This window comes from Primulina tabacum, chromosome 16 (assembly GCF_025594145.1).
Source record: "Primulina tabacum isolate GXHZ01 chromosome 16, ASM2559414v2, whole genome shotgun sequence".
NCBI classification, from domain to species: Eukaryota; Viridiplantae; Streptophyta; class Magnoliopsida; order Lamiales; family Gesneriaceae; genus Primulina; species Primulina tabacum.
In genome coordinates, this window is record NC_134565.1 from 29,036,601 (window position 1) to 29,050,645 (window position 14,045).

Consider the following 14,045-nt stretch of genomic DNA (forward strand, 5'->3'; position numbering starts at 1 on the left):
ATCAACAAAATAGACAAGATATATATGATATTACCACCATAAATTTTAAACATTACCGTGCACCATATGGAGAAACTGGAATGAAAGCATCTGGATCAACGGGAGGTACAACTAATGTTAACCCATTTCGATCGGGGTTAACACATTTAATCATGCTCCATGCCCATACCTACTTATAATAATAAAAAAATTAACAAATTTAACCAAAATATTATGCTAAATATTCATATCACATTAATGATACCTGCAGGACATATAAAGGTCCAGCCATTGTAGTCTTCTCTATACGTGACGCGTTACACAACTCACGGGATAGAAATGCTAAAACTGCACTACCCCAACTATAAGACTTCACGTTATCAACATCTCGTAGCAGTTGCAAAAATATAAGTCTAGCTGACCCTCCTTGGTAGTCAGGGAACATTATTTATCCAATAATCATTAACGCAATACAACGAGTAAATTTCACAACATCTACTTCTGAAGTTTCATCATTAACAAGATTAGATATACAATGATCGTGTAGTGCAGTCAGACAGATGACCACCTTTCAAATATTTTGATGCTGGCAAAAATCCCAACATATCCAAACATATGTGTTGCCATTCCTCAACTTTATGTGACACATCTACTCCAGTTACTGCTTCACCATCAATTGTTAGACCCCAGATTATTGAAACATCTTGTAATGTCACTGTTGTTTCACCACATGTAAAATGAAACGTGTGTGTCTCGCGTCGCCAACGTTCAACAAGCGCAGTAATCAAATGATTATCAAGAACTTGAGAGCCACATTCTAAAACTCCATAAAAACCCATATGATTTAAATATGCGAGTACACGCCTGTGTAAATAATTATCAGTATACAACTTCCAAATCAAATGGTCTGACCTCTTCACTTTGACAATATCATCAACTGTTAACGAAGACACGCTTGATGACATATGTGTCGCTTGTAAATAGAGGACACTGGGATCTTCTGGATTTCGATTATCTGCCATTCTGAACTATGCTCTAGATCTTCTCAACTTCGTCAAAAAAATTTTCGGTGAGGAATTGAGAAACCGATGAATGCGAGAATGAGAGAGTAAATATAAGAGGAGGAAAGAAGAGGATGTGAGGAACGAAGAAGGAATCAGGTAAGATAAGCGCGGACGCTCCTACCTGGAGCACCGTCCGCGCTTGGTAAGCGCGGAAGGTCCTCCACGTAGGCAGCGTCCGCGCTTACCAAGCGCGGATTGCATTATTTGTGCAAACATTTTTTTTTTCAAATTAGTTTTGAAATAAAATTTTAAATTTAAATTATTTTTTTAAAAAAACCCATTAAATAAGTGAATTCAAATAAATTTGAGGAAGATTATTATTTAAAAACAGACCAATATTATTTTTCAAAATTTTCCTATGGAATATCTATTGAAATGTACGGATATCATATATATAGGAACATTTTATTAATGACTTTTGTTTGACCCTGAATTTTTAAATTTAAGCTTCTCAATTTATGAGCACATACATAAATAAATAAATAAATAAATAAATAAGAATATATAAGAGAAAAATTTATGATTCGAGTTCTGGAAAACCCACGTAGGCCCCGTTACTTCATGGATCCCCTCTTCACGCATATGGGTTTCTCGTGTTTATCAATATAAACGAGGTTAAAGACTTTGTTTTTCAGCTTCCGGACGACGTCAGATATGGATGCTTATATCTATGGAGGGTAAAGATCGTTGCTTTCACATAATTTTTTGCCTTTCCTTGTCTGGGTTTGATTTGTTATGCCTTTAGATGATTTTGATGTGAAAAGGGTCGATTCTTTTAAGGTTTTGGGAGTATTGTGTATTAAGTTGCAAGCCAATCTGTTTTTAGGCTTCATTCTGCTCTTAATTTAGTGTTTGGGAGTTGATTACTTTGTTGGGTTTCTTTTTTCAATGAAAATTGGCACTCACGCATGCTTATACAGCTCACACGAACCCCGTAATGTTCTTTTTTTTCCCTGTATAATTATGTAAGTGATTAAGTCCAAACTGACAACGGTTGTAAGTTATTTCCTTGAATTTGGGTATGAAATCATTCTGACTGCATATGGACGTGGGTGCATTGATCTTGTGTTTGTTTGTTTGTCTCCCCCACCCTAAATTTGTGACTAAACTTGGTTTTCTTGTCTACAACAATTCCGAAAAGAATATATCCAATTCAATCTCGAATAACATAACGAAGAAAGTGTGTTCTGTCATGGTTCATCATGAGACCACCAGGATAAACTTTTGCAACTTGGTTGGATTACTTTCGTATTTCATTGATTGGAATATTTTTAGTGTTCCTTCCATTTTATGATTGCGTTTGATATAACCAAGTGTCAACTTAAAAATGCAAATCAATTCCTTCAAATTTAAAGCGCTTGGTAATGGTGCAACTCAAATCTTTTAAATCGCACATCAGCTCAAGCACCACGGTTCGATCGCTCTACCAAGCAAAGACAATTATTGCACCCAACACTTTGCCACTTAGATAGCTACATATGACACACACAGAGGAAAAAGCAATTGCTGCTCTTTGTTGCTTATGGCTTTTTGGAAGGTATTAATTATGTTATTTGAAGCTATGTGGCACTTAGTATAGAAAAAAATGACAAAATTGTCCATCCTGATAATGTTGGTATTTAGTATTTATGTCTGTATTGTTTCATCATTTTACTTGCATTTGTTAATTATATAAGATTTTATCTAGCTCGTCTTTCTGAAGCGTGACTGCACGAAAAAATATAACCAAAAAGTCAATTTGAGACCTGGGAACTGGTCTGATTATCCAACGATTTCATGGACTCGATTGAGGACATATTCGAATCCTCTCTTAATTTAGAAGAAACCCATTTCAAAGAGGGCTATAATGAAGGCTATGCAGATGGATTGCTTTCCGGACCCAACATTCTATTTTGTGGTGCATGTCTGTGCTGCCACTTGATTATCCATTTGGCCATGCTTTGCATGAACTGCCGTGCAAACACTGGCTGTGACGTTATCCGCTTGCTGGTTGAATTCTCAGTGATTTATCCACTTGCTGGTTGAATTCTCAGTGATTTATCCTCTTGCTGATGTCCAAGAAAGGTCTTCTATTCAACAACCAAGTTACTTTCTGCGTCTAATTCTTCTAATAAACAGTTATTTTGATGTTGAAAACATAGGTTCCTGACCTTTGAAATATTTAGTGATTTCTAGAATATAACTTCAAATGTTTTAGTGAAAATATGATACAAATCTAATTGAAGTTCAAATTCTGAAGGAAGTCCTCACTTTTTGGCATGTTTTGCACCTCTTGTATGTTTTTCAATATTAAATTATGCAGTCTTGGCTGCTAAATTTTAGTGAGAATATTTCTGATGAGCCCTTGTATTTATGAACTTGGTCTCGACCAAGATTTGAACTCTTCAAGTGAGTAACCAACTCCTTTTTCACACAAGTTCTCAAAAACAAATTACACTGCTTTATTTATAAAGCCGTGTTTCGAGTAAATAAACCATGAAATATTGAGAAATTAACAAACAAAATTTGACCTCACTATCACTATCATTGGTTAACTAATCCTGTTATCACTGTGCATCACAAAATCTCTCGTTCTTGTGGGTTTATTTCTGTTTCTCTTGGTGGGAGGCTCTGAAGAGTGCAAGGATTCTTCCACCCAAGCTCTACCCAATAGTTCTCTGCTTCTCTCTCTATTTTTTTTGCAGTTTCTGACGGAGGCTGCTTATGTTGGCCTATGAATCCTGCTCTTGTGCCAACTTGGGGTCCAATTTAATATCAGCCTAATCATCAATTTCACACCAAGTTTTACCTAAATAGAACATAAGAGCGGCCACCTTTTTTTTAATCTGAATAATTTCTTGAATAATATCTATTAGCATTATATACACTATGTTATATTCCTATGTCTTAGTTGTCTCCCCGTCTCTCGCATTTTCTTAAATCTGATATCTAAAATAACAACCAAATCTCTTAATGCAGGCATCTATTATGTCTAAACGTCTCGCCAAACCTGAGAAACCGAGGTATGCCTTTCTTGTTAAATTTTCCCTCCAACTGGAATGGCCCTCTGACAGATAACAGTCAGAGGCGCTAACACAAACACATGTGCATATGCATTGTTTTGAAGACGTGTATTCCGGAAAATAGAAAGGACATCGAATAAAAGCTTAAAAAAGGAAGTTGTGCAGGAGATTAAGCGGCTATATGGGTACAGACAGGGACTTGCTGTTGTCATTGCCATCTGAGGTACCATCTATTGCTTCCACTTGTTTTTTACCTCTATTTCTTCAAAGAATTATGGGTGTATTCTATGGTTAAGATAGTACCTTTATAATGTCAGAATTCTTAATCACTTCCAACTTTGCTTATGCGCAATGGCATTCTATTAATGGCACAAATACATTATTGTAACCCGTGTATTTCTTTTTTTCAGCGGATGTAGCGACTCGCGCAATCATGTTATTATGGTGATCTTTACCGTACTTAAGCATACCCAAGTCGAAAACTTTTATACTTATCTAATGTTAACCGTAACATGAGTCTTCAGATGTTCTTAAACTCTTTACCGGTTTGTATGTTCATTTGTTTAGTAAATGCGGCACATGTGGCAGTATTGTGCGTATACTATTGACCATATAGCTATGTTTTACGATACTGAATCAGCTCAAAACTTGGCATCTCCAATATGTTAATTTGTTTAGTAAATGGCGGCACCTGTGGCAGTATTGTGTATATACTATTGACCATATAGCTATGTTTTACGATACCGAATCAGCTCAAAACTTGGCATCTCCAATATTACTATCCCGTTGATAAATTTTTTATAGATTTTCTTTATGCTCACTATTCACATGTTTCAACGACATGGGTGCTGCTGCTCAGCTACTCAGGGGCAAACTCATTTTGATGTGTTAAGGATGTAAGACCGAAGGTTCCAGTTTTGGGATTGATAGCGGTCTAATATAAATTATGATGTCATGATAAGTTTTTTTTAATTGACATCAAATATACTTTTAATCTGTTTTGTAAATAAAAAATTCATAAAAGTATTTATATTTTATGAAAGTTTACATGACCATTTTACTACTCATCCAAAAATTATTGTAAAGATAATAAATTTTTATAGTTATTTAATTGTTGTAACATTTTTTTTTATTATATACACATGTATCACTAGTTATTGTTAATTTCAAGAATGTATAAACCAACGGATTGGATATTTGAAGATATCCGATGGTCAGCCATTTATCTATTAATAATAATAATAATAATAATATTATTATTATTATTATTATTATTACAACCATAAAAGTGTGAGGTTTCTAATATTTGATTTGGGAAAATTGTATTTTTGATCATAAATATTTTTTTTTTGTTATTTTGATAATCTATTTTATCAAATTATCTTACTCCATCATATTTTGGTGCAATTTTGGTTTTTTTTTCAATGTGACTCTAAAATATGTTGTGTCATATCGATATTTCTGATGAAAAATATTTAAATTGCAGAAAATAGAAAGATAAAAGGTTAACACTGGATTTTGATAAAATAGATGACCAAAATTATAAAAAAATCAAATATAAAATACTAACGATATAATTTTCTCATAATTTTGTACTGTCAAAGACTTGTTATTTATTATTTATTAAAAATATTCAATTTAACTTAAAATTAAATTTAAAATAAAAATCAACTAAAAATTTTATCATAAAATTCACACATTTTCTTTTCTCTCTGTTATTATTTTTTTTTCCTTCACTTTTTCGCGGTTAATTTGTATTTGACCATTTTTTCCTCCCATGGGCCCGAATTGAAACTTTTTTTTTGTCACGTTTTGAGCTCTTTAGGACAATGATAACAATATGTAGCACATCTCTCCACAAGAAGAAAATTTGGATGTTTGAATGAGTGTCTAATAAGATATAACGGATTATTATAGAAACACGAAATGTTTTCTTAAAGTGAGAATGAATATGAAGTAACTATTAAATGAACCTATTGCACAACTGTATGTGTGCGGTTCAAGGCTTAGTACATGAGAAAATATATCGATTTTAAACAACTCGACTATATTATTATTGAAGAAAAAATTAGAAAATATATAAAAGTTTTATAAAAGTATAGTCGATTGAATTAATTGTTGAAAAATAATAGGTAATGAAATTAAGTAGAGAATTAATCCTTCCCATATAATTCATGGGTTTTTTTAAAAAAATATTATAAATTAATAAATTTATTGTAAAAATATGGCAAATTGTAAAGTTTTATAAAACTAGTACAATCCGGGACTTACTGTCCCGGATTCATATTTTTTATGTTTTTTTTTTAAAAAAAAGAAAAGAAAGTGGGGGCACGGATTTTAAAAAAAAATAAAAGGGAGTTGAAAACCGTCGCTATTGGCGACAGTTTAACAAAAAACCGTCGCTAAGGATGAGTACAAATGCGGGTGTTCTTTCCATCATCGTCGAAAATAATTGTTCATCATATCCATCTTTTAATATTAATCGCGATATTAAAAAATAGTTTGAATATTAAAAAAATAATAAATATGGTACCTGCAATGAACAAAATTATTAATAAATACAAAATTTTAATACACAATTTTGTAATTATATTAATAACTTCACATGTTATAGTTTTTTTTATTTATAATATTTTTTTAAAAAAAAACCGTTCATTATACCAGTTTTAAGTTTTAAGTAATAACAATAATTATAATATTAATTATATTATTGGAATTGTAATACTGTAATTTAGAATTTTCGAATAATAATTAATATACTTAATTTAATCATAATAATTATATTTACGTGATATAATATTATATCTACACTAATTACAATAGTTATATTTAATTTACGTGATATAATATTATATCTACAATAATTACAATATTTAATAACTATACTTAATTTAATTACAATAATTATATTTACTTGATATAATATTATACCTACAATAATTAAAATAGTTATATTTAATTTACGTGATATAATATTATATCTACAACAATTACAATAATTACAATAATTATAATATTAATTGTTTATTGGAATTAAAACCTTGAAATATTTTCAAAAATCAAAAAATCATATTTATTATTTTTTTAATATTCAAACTATTTTTTAATATCGCGATTAATATTAAAAATATACTATTTAACTAAATTATACTTAATCATATAATGTTAGTGAACAAAATTATAATTACATTAATATAATATAAATACTACAAACAAAATATTAAAAAAATTTATTAAATTACCTTCTCAGACGTAATTATACGGAACTTGTAATAATATCAACGGACGATGCTAATATCTGAAATAAATGACAAGTATTATAAAAAAAATTACACAAAAAAATTACTTCTTAATATATAATTATAATATTATCAACGAAATTAAACATTAACGGTTCGTATCTCTTCAAATGAAATGGACGATAAAATCAACAAATAATATTAATATATGATCGAATGAAAGAAATAAGTTGCGAGAATGAGGTTGTTAGAATCTTTGCCTTAGCGACGGTTTTTGTGTAAACCGTCGACGATTCCCTTTTATTTTTCTTTTTTAAATCTGTGCCCCCACTTTCTTTTCCTTTTTTTTATTAAAAAAAATAAAAAATATGAATCCGGGACAGTAAGTCTCGGATTGTACTAGTTTTATAAAACTTTATAATTTGCCACATTTTTATAATATATTTATTAATTTATAATATTTTTAGAAAAAACCCTATAATCCATTGGAGGTCGGGATGAACAAAAATAGATTAATTTGAATTAACGGATCACACCGAATTAATTTGAAAATTCAGTTCGTCTAGTTCAGAAACTCGGTTTTAGTTTTAGAAAACATTGGTTAAATCAGTTTGGTTTCGAGTTTTGAATTTTAAAAATATGTTAATCAATGTAATCAATATATTTTAAATAATATTAATAGTTAATATATGAGCTCCTATTTATAATATGTGGGCTTTTGTAACTAAGCATATGCTTTGCGTGCATCTTTTTCAATCTTGAATCTTTCCCTAAAATCGACATTTTCCAGTCGAAAGTTGATTATTTTATGATTTTCAGGAAAAATTTGAAATAAAAATTCATCCTCTTTCATGGTCATTTTTCGCCCATGAACAAATTTTGAGGTGTTCAGATATCTGACATTAAAATATAACACAATATATTTTGTATTATATGTTAAAAGAAATCATCCCAAACCTTTGAGTCAATAACAAATCCTCAATTGTTGTTAATAAGTCAATTTTTTACTAAGAATTTTTTTATTTATTTTGAAAAATAGTGTATTCCGTATTTAAATATATTTTATACACATCTCTTCTACCTCTAATTAGGTATGCACATTCAGTCAGTTTGATTATCATTTGGGTGGTAATTATGACAAAAGACACACTGACTGCTTCAACCTCTAAGCCATCACCAACTGGTTTGACGATGATCTCGAGAGTGTTGAAATGTTTGAGCTTAATGAATAGAATTAAGCACAAAAAAAAAAGCAAACAAAATTCGATCGAATAAAAATGTTTAAATGTGTGCCTAAAAGGTTGCAAGGAAATTTTCCAAACAACAAGGGAGACGCTGATGCATCTAAACGGGAGGCCTCAATGGCCATTCGTGCCTTTAAAATATCCAGGGCAGAGAGGGAGGCACATAGGCACCCGTAAAATGGCGCCTAAGAGCTCGAAAGCGCTAATTGACAGAAAGTCGTGAGTTTTCATGATATCTTGCATCCAAATGGTGTCCCCTTGATTTTTTTTCTTTGGACTTTTGGATGAAAGACACCTCTTAGATGAAACATGTCCATAATTATTGAGATCTATAAATATATGATCAAAGAAGACAATAAAACACTTTTTGATCATCAAATTTTTTGGCACATTTTGCCTTCATTTTGCCTTCTCTTCTTCTTTTTTTAAAGAGTACACCATATTTTCTGGTTATTTTTCTTGCAATTTACAGTGTTATTGTAAGAAGAAGTTGTAGTATCTCGGGGAAGAATTGTCATAACCAGATCACCAAAGTTGGGAAAAATTTTTCTTAAGAAGAGAGTGTTCAACTCTTGTCTCAATTCAAATTCCTACAGATTTTTCATTGTCATTCTCGAGTTTCAAGGTACAACACAACAACAATCTTAAGAAGAATTTAATATCTTGAAATTCGAAAACGGCATCATCATCTACTACTACAAGTGTTCCAATCGCACAAGTGGAAAAAACCAGAGACATTCAACTGTGCAGATTTCAAAAGATGACAAAAAAATGTTGTTCTATCTTACAATTTGAGTTTGGCAAAATTTATAAGGAGGATCCACCCACCGTCACAGAGGAAGAAGTCGACGCTAATAAGAGGGTTGCATTGGATGCATGTAATCAAATTGATTTTCTCTGTAGGAACTACATCTTGAATGGATTGGACAATGCAATTTGCAATGTGTATTGTCAAGTCAAGACTGCGAAAGAACTTTGGGAGATGCTCGATAAGAAGTACATGACAGAAGATTCAGGTCTCAACTAGTTGATTATGGAAGATTTTTGTACTTCAAGATGGCAGAATCAAAATAAATTGTCAGTCAAGTGCAATAACTTCAAGTATTATTGCACGAGATTCATGCAAAGTGAATGAGTCCGAGCGAGTATTTCCAAGTTGCTTCCATTATCGAGAAACACCCTCTTCTATGAAAGGATTTCAAGAATTATCTAAAACAAAAGCAAAAGGAGATGTGATTGGAAGACTTGATAGTGAGACTGAAGACAGAGGATGACAACAAAAATATTGAAAACAAGGCAAGTAAGATGATTGCGAAAGTAAACATCGTTGATCAAGTAACCAAGGTAATGAGATAAATTTTGATGGGAAACAACCACCACCACCAAATAACCAGAAGAGATTCGAAGGAAATTTCTACAATTTCGGTAAACGCAACCACATGGAAAAGGGCTGCAGGAAGCCAAAAAAGGAAAGGGTCAAACCAACGTGTTCAAGAAATGTCGGTGTCTTTTGATTTTGCTGAACTTGATTTATTTGCAGTCATTTTTGAGACAAACATGTTGGATAACCCAAACAAATGGTTGGTTGATATGGGTGCTACTCCACATATATGCTTCGATAATGAGATACTCTCCACATACACACCAAGTTCTGGGAGAAAACTGTACATGGGGATTCTGCTACATTGGAGATAGTTGGACTTGAAAATGTGGTCTTGAAGATGTCATCAGGAATGGAAGTGACCCTTAATGATGTACTACTGATAAGTGTAAGATTTGCACTTAACTTACCCAAGGAATTGGCATGAAAGTGTGCGGTTATCGAGGAGATTTACGTGTTTTTTGCTGTTGTTTATGTCACCGTAGGAATCAAGCATGAGCGCATAACTTGCGATCAACAAGGAATAAATGAAATTTCTAAATGGAAGAATGAAGTGAACAAGAAAGCAGAGGAAGCGGGAGCGCGAAAAAAATCCATGAACAGTAGCGCGGGCGCTCTGAAACCCGCATGCAACGCGCAGAAAACAGAAGCTTGCGCGCGGCTGCACTGGTGACAGCGCAAATCTGACGGGCTTTTCTTGGGATTTTACAACCATTCACGAACATATAAAAAATTTAAACCTTAGCTACAAAAAGAGAACCGCAGTCACGCACAAAAATCCATAGAACGGGAAATAGATCTAGAACGAAGACGAATAGCGCATCTATCGAGGAAGTCGCAACTCTGATTCAATTCTTCTTCCTTTCTTCTTAATTTTAGTCTATTAGGATGTTGAAGAACATGAATTTATTTTGTCGTTTTTCATTCATGAACTCATTTATTTAATCTAGAGTACGATGTAGTTTGGTTGAATATATATTTATGAATTGTTGATTTATTTATCACTCAGGAGAGGAGATTTTGAATAAGATCGCAGGAAAATATATCGTTGGTGTTTATAGAGTTCGGAAGACTTAAAACTCTACGAATCCATTAAAAGAACTATAGTGTTATTTAAATTATTTATTGTTTGATTTTTTATATGTATATTGAAATTGACTTTAGATAATTGATTTCCACCGCCACTTGGGAAAGAGAGTTGGAATAGTTGAGAATTCTTTGGTAATAAACGAGTTGAGATTATAAATATAGATGTCAATAATAACTTAATATAGTGAAGATCAAGTGAAATCGTATCTCTAGACTCTTATTTTCGCTGATTTTAAATTGTTTGCGTGCTTTCATTAATTTTAGTTCAAAATCAACAACATACGTTCTATTAAATTTTCTAATCAAAGTCGGAGTATTTTAATTGTGGTAATTAAATTATAATTAAATTACACTCTCTGTGGAATCGATATCTGTACTCTACCGAGTACTAAAATTTGACATAGTACACTTGCGAGTTGCAAACAATGCAACAACTACATGTTCCAGACACAAGAAAGAACCTCTTGTCAAGTTCATTGATGGTCAAGTATGGCTTTAGGCTAGTGTTTGAATTTAATAAGTTTGTACTGACAAAAAATAGTCATTTTATCGAGGAAGAGTATCTCTATGAGGAAGCTATGTAGGACTTATATCAAATAATCTTGTTAAATATTTTTCCAAATAATCATCCCAAATATATTATATAAAAACTCATGTGAGACGATCTCACGGATTAATTTTCTTAGAATGATATTTTATTTGGGTTACCAAAGAAAAATATTATTTTTTATGCAAAAAAATTTATTTTTTATTATAAATATTGGTAGAGTTGACCCGTCTTATGGATAAAGATCCGCGATACTGTCTCATAAGAGACTTACTCAATATATTAAATAAGGGGTTTTTTTAAAAATAATTTAAATTTAAAATTTTATTTCAAAACTAATTTGAAAAAAAAAATGTTTGCACAACTAATGCAATCCTCGCTTGGTAAGCGCGGACGGTGTATTTTGTAAATTTTTTCTTTTTTTATATATTTTTTCGATTTTTAATGTCCGTTCATTCAGTCGATGCCTGACAACTTCACGTGAAAGGCGTTCATTCAGTCGATGCCTGAGAACTTCACGTGAAATATGAGATTCTGAAAAATCACGTGAAGACCAATAATTCAAATAAGAATAGAAGCTATACAGTCTTCACATTTCTTCTCCTATATAATTGATGAAAAATTCGAGGAACGAGGTATCAACTTTCTCTTAAATTTTCTCTCAATTTTCATTGACAAAATGTCTAACATCGACGTACTCTTATATTTTGGTGGTCATGTAATTAGCGATAATGGATCGATTGAATATAGCATTCCATTTGTTAGACCGATACGAGTATTACGATCTATTAATTTGATGGAGTTAGTTGAAGTTGTGCATAAAATGTTAGCAATCGATCCGGCGAATTTTTCTCTGAAGATGTCAACAAAGTATTCATTCATGGAGAGAGCATCTTGGCATGAAATTGAAGTCAATCTCGTTGATGACGATGCTTTACAGTTCATAATGCAATGTGACAACATGCATGTTTTGCATCTGTACGTGGAAGCAAATTCAATTGAGCATAATGTTGGATTTGATGATCCTGAATCTTACGTTCCACATGAATCCGATTCAGATTTTTATAACCAACCCGGTACGTCTACATATGGTGGTTTCCAGGAGCAAGAATCTTATGTTCCACAGGTTACTGAAGGACTCGGTAATATGAGTTTCGATGATGTAAGTGGGCCTTGGGATCAATATATAAATATCTCGTCGGAACAAAATAATGCTCCATTTTGGCCGAATCCAACATTAGATACGAGCGCTCGTTGTCCGGATCAGGCCAATAATGATGATATTTGGAGGACTGATTCCGAACCCGATATGTCATACAACGACCATCCATCCACCTCCTTCGTTCATTCCTCCGTTCAATTTTCAATATGACTATCAGTCGCAAGGGAATGCAACAGGAGTGCCACCACCAGATAATGACGATGATGAGTAGTGATCAACGATTCATGATGCTAGCTGAATGAGGTATGTGATATCATGTTCTTCTTTGTTTATTACTATAGTTTTTGGTTCTTTAATTATAATTTACTTATCGCAGATGAGCAGGATAAAAAAAGAACAACAAATTTGAGGAGATGGACGTCAATTATGTTGTTTCATATTAACTTTCGATTGTGTATTTTCTTCTGTTAAGATGTGTAAAATTTTAAAAAAAATTGGAACGTTTATGTTTATATTTTTGATTTCATCTTTGTTTATTTGTGTTATTTTTCCTGCACTTTTATTCATCTTATCTTTCGTTTATTAACACTATACTGTAGAAATAATAAAATTTAGACGACGCAACAATGCAAACTGTATAACAATAGAAATGTTACAGTTACAGTTAATTAGCAGAATCATCGTCATAATTAAAATGATACAAATGGCTTCCTGTTCTACAATCAGGTGGATTGCGTCTTCTCGTCCCTCTCCGCAATCCTACATTTTCAGGAATTTCCTCATTTGAGTAACCTGGATAAGTGACAGGGGAAATAACATTCCTCTGTGGTCGAGTGTCATGCACAATATGCTGAGGTCCAACGTTAAGCAAATTCGTGAAACTTTGTGTGTTGGACCAATAAGGAGTCTGAAAATCAGTTTGACCAAACGGACGAAAATCACTGAACCTTGGATCACTGAAAAAATCAGGTTGAGTATTAGAGATTCCTGCAATATTCAATTCAGTTGACGTAATAATCGTAGAGTCTCCTGCAAACCCACTTGGTTGGCTAACCATGTCACTTCCCCATCCTAATGATGACTGATGCGAAAACGGAGAAGGCGTACTAAAATTTTGTTGAACATTCATTTCTCCAACAAAAGTATTGCACGGACGTGGTTGAAAACCAACGACATTAATTGCAGGTGATATGGTGCGCACAGTTATTCGATTGTACCATTGAAAGTAGTCTTCGTCCGTTTGCATCGATTGCCCGTGTTGCACCCCTTTACAAACATATCTGAGCCGATTATTCCATAACTCAATTGAATTTCTATGATACTCTCTCTAATCGGTGT

The 14,045-nt window shown here is 32.4% G+C and overlaps 1 long non-coding RNA gene across 1 annotated transcript; it reads left to right on the forward strand.

The window, feature by feature from the left end:
* The first annotated feature begins 1,582 nt into the window (after positions 1-1,582).
* On the forward strand, positions 1,583-4,701 carry LOC142530208 (uncharacterized). Its single transcript, XR_012816064.1, has 4 exons — positions 1,583-1,720; positions 4,002-4,045; positions 4,211-4,268; positions 4,456-4,701. It is a non-coding gene; the product is annotated as an uncharacterized LOC142530208 (long non-coding RNA).
* The last annotated feature ends 9,344 nt before the right edge of the window (positions 4,702-14,045 follow it).